The sequence below is a fragment of the Globicephala melas genome, chromosome 10, assembly GCF_963455315.2.
Source record: "Globicephala melas chromosome 10, mGloMel1.2, whole genome shotgun sequence".
NCBI classification, from domain to species: Eukaryota; Metazoa; Chordata; class Mammalia; order Artiodactyla; family Delphinidae; genus Globicephala; species Globicephala melas.
Genome location: NC_083323.1, coordinates 12,800,729 through 12,809,872, shown reverse-complemented (window position 1 = coordinate 12,809,872; position 9,144 = coordinate 12,800,729). Strand labels below are relative to the sequence as shown.

At 41.2% G+C, this 9,144-nt stretch overlaps 1 long non-coding RNA gene across 1 annotated transcript in view; it reads right to left on the bottom strand.

The window, feature by feature from the left end:
• Positions 1 to 474: 474 nt before the first annotated feature.
• LOC132597921 (uncharacterized) overlaps positions 475 to 9,144 on the bottom strand; it is a 30,353-nt gene continuing 21,683 nt past the window's right edge. Inside the window, exons 2-3 of the long non-coding RNA XR_009565427.1 lie at positions 7,366 to 7,520; positions 475 to 774 (exon numbers count right to left, since the gene is read on the bottom strand). This is a non-coding gene — a long non-coding RNA (uncharacterized lncRNA). The remainder of the gene's footprint in view (positions 775 to 7,365; positions 7,521 to 9,144) is intronic.

Below are 9,144 nucleotides of genomic sequence, written 5' to 3'. Positions count from 1 at the left end.
AAATTGCAAACTTATTAAAGAAAAGGATTATTTTTTTAACCACACCAAAAGCTCTACACAGGAAAAACACCAATGACCCAGTTTGAAAAATGAGCAAAGATAGCAACATACAGTTGTAGAAAAAGAACTATAAATGACCAATCAATGAGAAGAGGGATGCTAAATCGCTTTTGTAATTTAAAAATGCAAATTTAAACAGTGAGATATCATTTGCCACCTTTCAAGTGTACAAATATTAGAAGGATTGATAATATTCACTTTTGTCAAGGGTACAGAGAAACAAACTTTCACACAATGGTGGTGGAAGTATATATTGTTGCATTTTAATGGAGCAATTTGTTAATATCAATTAAAATTTTTAAATAACTTTTTAGTTTTAGAATTGTTTTGGATTTACAGAAAAATTAAGAAAATGGTACAGAGTTCTCATATGCCCTGCACCCACTTTCCCTTATTATTGACATCTTACGTTACTAAGGTATATTTATCACAATTCATGAACAAATATTGATCCATTATCATTAACTAAAGTCATTACTTCACTGAGATTTCCTTAGTTTTTACCTAATATGCCTCTTCTGGTCCAGGATACATCCAGGACATCACATTATATTTATATTTACATAATATTTATATAATGTCTTCCTAGGCTCCTCTTGGCTATGAAGTTTCTCCGAATTTCCTTGTTTTTGATGACCTTGGCAGTATTTTGTAGACTGCCTCTCAATTGATTTTCTGATGTTTTTCTCATGTTTTGACTGGGATGATGAGTTCCTGGGAGGAAAACCAGAGGTAAAACGCCATTCTCATTACGTCATATCAAGGGTACATACTAGCATCATGAATTCTCACTTCAAGATGTTAACCTTGATCATCTGGTAAAGACAGCGTTTGTCAGGTTTCTCCCCTGTATTCTTTTTTCCCTCTTTGCATACTGTGCTCTTTGGAAGGAAATCACCATGTATGGTCCACACTTAAGGAGTGGAGAGAGATGCTCCAACTCCTTGAGGGTGGATTATCTGTGTAAGTTATTTGGAGTTCTTCTGTGTGGGTGATGTATCTCTTCTCCCTCACTTACCTATTCATTAATTTATTACATCAGTGTGCATTCATACATTTTTATTTTATACTTCGAGTAGAATATTATCTTATTTTGTTGTTCAAATTGTTCCAGGTTTTCCTTTGGGAAAGGTTTTCCTTTCCTTTCAATATGCTCCCATGTCCCTTTTACATCTTCCATCACTGTACTTTTATGGAAAAAAAAAAGCACTTTCTTATCTTTCTGGAACTACAAGATGCCCCAGAGTCATCTTGTAAATTCACTGCCCCAGTCTTAGAATCAGCCACTTCTCCAAGAGCACTGGTTCCTTTTATTAGAAAATGTTATTAAAAACCAAGATCTGGGTGCAAGGTAGTCTCATTGCTACTGAGGTGACTTTGTTTCCAGGTCCACTCAGCCAGCAGAATGAGAAAATATGTGTGTGTCTACTAATTGCCTTATATATAATATCTATAAATATTTCTATATGTAGACAACTGTATCTTTTTTAAGAAAAATATTGACACTGGTGTGTCCAATTCTAGTCAATCTGACAATGTGTTCCTTGGTATTTACCCAAAAGAGTTGAAAACTCATATCTGAACAAAAACCTGAACACAGATATTTACAGCAGCTTTATTCATAATTGCCAAAATTTGGAAGCAACCAAAATGTCCTTCAGTAAGCAAATGGATAAACAAAATATGGTACATTCATACAATGAGATGTTATTCAGCCCTAAAAAGAAATGAGATATCATGCCATGAAAAGATGTGAACCTTCAATGCATATTACTAAGTGAAAGCAACCAATCTGAAAAGTCTACACACGGTATGATTCCAAGTATATGACATTATGTAAAAGTCAAAAGTATGGAAACCATAGAAGACCAATGGTTGCCAGGAGTTGGGGGAGAAAGGGATGAATAGGGGATCACACAGGATTTTTAGAGTACTGAAACCATTCTATGTGATACATTGTTGGTGGATACATGTTACACATTTGTCAAAACACATGGAATGTACACCAAGAGTGAACCTTAATGTAAACTATGGACTTTGGGTGATAGTAATGGGTTAATGTAGGTTGATTGTCATAAATCTATCACCCTGGTATGGGATGTTGATTATGGGGGAAGCAGTGCAGGTAAGGAACAGGGTTCTATGGGGACTCTCTAATGTCTACTAAATTGCTATGTACCTAAAACTGTTCTAAAAATATGAAGTGTATTATAAATATGTAAATATTAAATATAAATATAATAAATATTATATACATATTATATATTATTTAATGTATTATATAATACATAGAGAGAGACAGAGAGACACACACACACACATATATAGCAATGCAGTACCTCCCATTTTGTTTGTAGGAAAAGCGGTGAATCTGAGGGATCATAAAAATATACTTATCAGATATGAACTAAAACGTTTGCATAATTGAAAAATAATTATTATGATTTAATCAGCCTAGCCAATGACACCATTCTTCTATTTGAATCCTGTACTATTTGGTTTTATAATTTTCAGCTATGATGACCATTAAAATCAAACATCAAAATAAACTGGATTTGGGGCTTCCATGGTGGCGCTGTGGTTGAGAATCTGCCTGCTAATGCAGGGGACATGGGTTCGAGCCCTGGTCTGGGAAGATCCCACATGCCGCAGAGCAACTAGGCCCGTGAGCCACAACTACTGAGCCTGTGCGTCTGGAGCCTGTGCTCCGCAACAAGAGGCCGCGATAGTGAGAGGCCCGCGCACTGCGATGAAGAGTGGCCCCCGCTTGCCACAACTAGAGAAAGCCCTCACACAGAAACGAAGACCCAACACAGCAAAAATAAATAAATAAATTAAATAAAATAAACTGGATTTTGAGCCAAATCTTCAAAGTGTTGTATCACATTATAACGAACTATAATTTCCAAAAGTAATAAAGCATATTTCATCACATTGTCTTCACTAAAATATTTTTAACATTGAGATGTTTTAGTGAAAGAAACATGATTTTTGTGCTGTTACTGAAAGCATGCACCTCAGATTAGGACTTGGACCTCTGTGCCCTGACTTGAACCCACGCAGCTGGGACTCGAACCCGGCCAAAACCCACAGTCTTCCAACTGAGATCACACACCTGGTTTCAGGATTTAATGAAGTTCAGGTTCTTGAGGTCTCATCTCAGAAAGAATTCAGTGAGACACAAAGTGATATGTAAGAAGTGGATTTATTTAGAGAGAAGGACACTCCCCAGACAGAGTGTGGGCCATCTCAGAAGGTGAGAAAGGCCCCAGGGTATGGGGTTGTCAGTTTTTATAGGGGTGGGTAATTTCATAGGCTAATGAGTGGGAGGAGTATTCCAACTATTTTAGGAAGGGGCAGGGATTTCCAGGAATTGGGCCACCACCCACTTTTTGATCCTTATGGTCGGTCTTGGAACTGTCATGGCGCCTGTGGGTGTGTCCTTTAGCTTGCTGATGTGAGCATATGCTGAGGCTCAAGGTCTAGTGGAGAAAGTCGACTTGTCCGCCATCTTGGACCCATTTAGTTCTAATCAGTTTATGTAATGTCCTCGGGCTATGCCATTCTTTCAAAGGTTGTGCCCTGCTTCCTTCCCTCCTGCTTCATTATCACGTAAAATAAAATGATTGCAAATAAATTTATTTTTAACTTAGCTCTCTTTTCTTTCTATTATTTTGTGTAAAATAGATACAGTTTAATAAAATAAGACATATGTGTGATATAAAAATAAATGATATATGTTTGGGGGATGTGCTCAAATTGTATACCCGTTTTGGAGGCGTATGATCAAAAAGTTTAGAAGCTATTGGTTCAGGGGGTCAGACCCAGGAATAAATAGATTTTCTTTGTTTGCTTTGGGGAGTATCAGCAGCATTATCATGTAGTTTTTTACTTATTTTTTTTTTTGCGGTACGCGGGCCTCTCACTGCCGTGGCCTCTCCCGTTGCGGAGCACAGGCTCCGGACGCGCAACGGCCACGGCTCACGGGCCCAGCCGCTCCGCGGCATGTGGGATCCTCCCGGACCGGGGCACGAACCCGTGTCCCCTGCATCGGCAGGCGGACTCTCAACCGCTGCGCCACCAGGGAAGCCCCATATTTTTAAGTACGAAAGTTTCATGGGCCTCCAGAAAAACACGTATGCTTGACAGTTAGAAAGTGGCCACATTTTGCAGTTGAGGTCCTTTTCCTGTAAATGGTTTCCTTTATGTTGCAACACAGTATTTAATGAAAAATTAAGATGCATCTAGGGGACAAAAACTCTTTTAGCCATGCCTTCTTGGCTGGTCCATTACCCAGCATTCTATGGCACAGACTTTAAATTTATTCCTGTTTCCTACCTTCTGTTTCTTTCATTTTCCCAGAACTAAGATAGAAAAATCTTTGGCATCCTCTCATGAATCTGTGTGAGAGGCTGCTGATAAGGTAGTAGCCAGCCAACATCTTATTCCTGGAGAGGAGAGAACAATACACTAGAAAATGCTATGGCCATGTGGAATAAGGATGAGTCATCTTTTCCTTACACGTTGAGAAGGTCTTAAGGTACTTAAATCATGATTATTAGCTCAGCAAGAGACCTTAGAAATCATTTAATCCAACCCTCATTTTAAAGATGAGGAAATTGAGTGTCAGAGCGCTTTAGTGCCTTAGCCATAGAATCATCAGTTCGATGTAGTTCATAGAGATATTACAGTCTGACATTTTCATTTGTGATTGGAGACACTGAGGTTCAGCCAGTTAAGAGACTTTTCCAAGATTCCACGGTGAGATGGGCGATCCAAGAAGACATTCAGGCGTTTGAACCCTCAGAATCCTATGCTGAGTTGGCGGCACCCTAAATCAGTTAAGATCATTCAGTCTAAAGAGACAAAGGCTGAGAAGAGTTAAATGGCAAAATCCATTAGATCATGTTTCAGACTGAATCTGGGCTTCCTCACTGTGTCATAAAGAATTTAGTTGGTCTTTGTTCTCATTTCTGGGGATAACTTCTAAATCCTTGGAATTTCTTGAGTACTAAGAGATGCTTTGTTATTCCTGGTGAGTACCTCTGACCACACCTGATCACCTGATAATGTATGCTAACTAGGTGACTCCTGGTGGACTGCTAAATAGTTTATGCTAATGAGATGCTAAGAATGGTGGCTGGTCATGCCCGAAAGACCAACCATGTGATTAGAGGGTTGGGGTCTTGTGTCATGGGGCATCAGCCTCACCTCTAGAAGGACAGAGCAGCTGGAAATTGAGTTCAGTGGCCAATGAGCCAAGCAATCATACTAATGTAATTAAACCCCAGTAATAAGCTCCAGTGAGCTCCACAGTGCACCAAAGGGTACACGTCCTCGCCCAGTAGGAGTTTCCTGTCTGGGGTCCTCCCACACCTCACCTTATGCTTCTCCCTTTGTATCTTTTTGCTATGACAACAATGTAATTATACGTCTAGCGTTTTCCCGAGTTCTACAAATCACTCTAGTGAGTTATCAAACCTGAAGAGGTAGTGAGAACCCCTGAGTTGCAACAGCTGGTCAGAAACAAGGGGGCCTGGGAACCCCCAGTCCTGTGACTGATGTCTGAATTAAAAGCAGGTTCGTGGAGGTCTGGGAACTTAACCTGTGAGGTTTGGCTTAACTCCAGGTCGTTGGTTTCAGAAGTCATTGCACTCATGTTCCTAAGATGCTGAAGTTTAGGGGGTGAGGACAGAGATGAGTCTGAACAAGCTAAGGTTAAGACAATCGGAAGTAAGCCCTGCTTTACTTTCTTCACAGAAACACCCATTTTCTCCAAACTGTGGCACCCACTATGTTTCCTAAGGCTCTAGGCCCATGATTGATTCTTTGAAACATCCTAGAAATATTCTCATCATTGGACACAACAGAGGAGTGCTTTTTTTCCGTTGGGCCCAGATTGGTTCTTTGGAGAGCAAGATAAAAATCTTTCAGTCATTTCTCTCATGGAGGTAAGAAAAAGGCAGGCAAGAATAAAAACCACTTCACTTCTTGTCTTGGGCAATTGCTGGTTTGTGTTTTGCCAAGTAAATTCAGGGATTGCTTGGATGTTGGAATGAGTTGGCAGCCAAGATGGCTGCCTCCCCTTCCCTCTTGAGGAAATTGGGCTTGTCCTGCTGTATTTTCCCTCTCTGGAATGGCAGGCAATTTTTAGAAGTCTTTTCTTGAGTCTGCTTGGTGCCCAAGCATGAATTCTGAAAGACAGAGAGAATGAAATAGCTAAAGAAAAGTTGAGCTTTGATGTTGAAGGAAGGGAAAGCACAGGTATATAGCAAGAGCCATACAGAAAGACGGAGGGTACTATTTCTTTTTGTTGTTGTTTGTTTGCTTTTGGAGAGTACATACTGTGGCCACAAGGTCTAGAAAATGCAGTAAGAAGAGAGGGTGAAGCAGCTTCAGACTTCTAGAAAGAAGAGAGTCTCTGATTTAGCCCTGCTTAGCTGGACTCACTAAGCATCCCATGGCAGGTCAGTCCTTTCAAGAGCATCAAGACCCGGAGATTTCCAGGCCCTCCAACCAGGGGGGGCATGGGGATAATTCTCCTGCCCTTGTCTTACGGCAGGTGTGCCTGAAGAGAACCACGTACCTGTGGCGGACCAAAAAGATTTGTCCTTACAGAAAAGAATGGACTAATGGGAGGATTTTCTTCTCTGTCACAGTTCTTGTAAGGTGTAACCCTCTATTCCACTCCACGAAAGATAACGTATTTGATAATTAGAAATGGAGGATTTAATTAATTTCTAAAAGTATTTATGGAGTGGGTGTGATGTAGACCTGACACAGAGCTGAGAATGGGGAATAAAGGGAAGAATAAGGCACTTCTCAGCAGGTCATAGGTGAGCAGATGAATAATTATGAATAATCTCGTGTGATAAGAGCTATCCTAGAGAGGTGTGCCAGTTGCTTGGGAGCAGAGATGAGTGCCCGGTTTTAAAATGGAGACAATGGAGAAGGGAGAGAAGGGAACATCTGACCTGGAGATAATCTGACATCGTGGAAAGGACAGGGGTTTGTTTGTTTAATATTTTATTTATCTACTTGGTCTCATCAGGTCTTAGTTGTGGCAGGTGGGCTCCTTAGTTGTGGCAGGCATGTGGGATCTAGTTCCCGGACCAGGGATCGAACCCAGACCCCCTGCATTGGGAGCACGGAGTCTTAACCACTGCGCCACCAGGGAAGTCCCTAGGGCAGGGGTTTTAAAGTCCATCTGATGGGTGCAAATCCCCTTATCCAGCTCTGTGACCTTGGGAAAGTCACTTAACCTGAGCCCATATTTATTCACTATGATATAAAGATTATACCCACCTCATGGGGTTTTTGTGAGGATTAGATGGGATCTTTCACGCTTGTCATCCAGAGCAGTGTCTGGCCCATGGTAAATCCTCAGCAAATGGTAACTCAGTGCTGAGCTTTTCTTTCCTTCTTCCTTCTTCTTTAAAACCAGCTCTCAGGGGGCTTAGCTGTAAGGAAAAAAAAACTGATCACTAAGTTCTGATAACTTGTGTTTGCTAAAGCAAATAGACAACGAGTATTTGACCTATATATGGCTCTGGGCCTGGTGCTAAGGTGTTGGTCTTAGAGGTGAATCATAACACCAATTCTCAAGGAGCCTGCACTCCAGTGGGAGAAATAATACATGCATATAAATCATTGTTTTCACCCCCGTGCAAAAAATTTTGACTCTAGTGCCAAGCAGCATCCTCATGGAGCAGGCATTCAGACCGCTCTCTTTGGATTGCCAATGAGATTTTGCTATCCTACAACTTAGAGTAGAGGAAAAAGGAGCCCACATCTTTGGGCGATAAGAAATCTGAAGGCATTTAAGATGGAAAGTCTCAGGGCTTCCCTGATGGTGCAGTGGTTGGGAGTCCGCCTGCCAATGCAGGGGACACTGGTTTGATCCCTGGTGCGGGAAGATCCCACATGCCGTGGAGCAACTAAGCCCGTGCGCCACAACTACAGAGCCTGTGCTCTAGAGCCCATGAGCCACAACTACCAAGCCCGCATGCTGCAACTACTGAAGCTCACGCACCTAGAGCCCGTGCTCTGCAACCGGAGAAGCCACTGCAGTGAGAAGCCCGCGCACCACAATGAAGAGTAGCTGCAACTAGAGAAAGCCCGCGTGCAGCAATGAAGATACAACACAGCCAAAAATAAATAAATCAATTAATTTTTTAAAATCTTTAAAAGAAAAGAAAAAAAAGACGGAAAGTCTCAAATGGATAAACAATGGTAATAATAATAATGCACATCTCCAGATTTCACCAGTCCTCTGCTGAGAAGTCATTCCCCTTTTCCTCCCTGTCTATCTAAACTACACCAATCCACCAATCAATATAGTCCTTCCATGACAGTGTTCATAATAACTGCACTCGGCACACACCACTCCTGATTTCTGCCTTCCCATAGGAGGAACGGGAGACTGACTAAACAGAAGCCAAGAGCCAAGTTTGTACTCGCTTGTGTTTTTTTCCTAATAGTTTTATGTGGAAATATTTTATCTTCATGACAGGAGAACACATTCCTTAAGGAAAAACAATATGTCTTCTCTTTATTTTGTCCCCTAATGATATCTAATATATGTAGGCGATGCTCAGAAAATAAATGTCCGTTTGGAAACAGTGCCATGGCTTATGCTAGGCTATTCAGGCAGAGAGATTAACAGAATGCTACCCCCACCCTCAAAAAGCTGCCAGTCTCCTAGGAAACATAAGCATTTAAAGAGATGTGTCAGAGTTCTGCTAGAGAATGAATTTGTTTCACCCCACCCTCGCTTCATAAGGTGCCAAAAAGGAACATAAACTCTCGGAAGTCTATGAGCTAAAGAGTAGAGATGCTCTGAGTTAAAAATCAGATGGGAAGAAAACAGACTGGCATCGTCAGATCACTACAGGCAGTCTCCCTTATCTCCCTTATCTCAGACCGAGTATCCAGAAGCTGTCCTCAGAAAGGTATCTGACACTTTGTGTTTTTTTTAAGATGTTGGGGGTAGGCGTTTATTAATTAATTTATTTTATTTTTGCTGGATTGGGTCTTTGTTTCTGTGCGAGGGCTTTCTCTAGTTGTGGCAAGCGGGGGCCACTC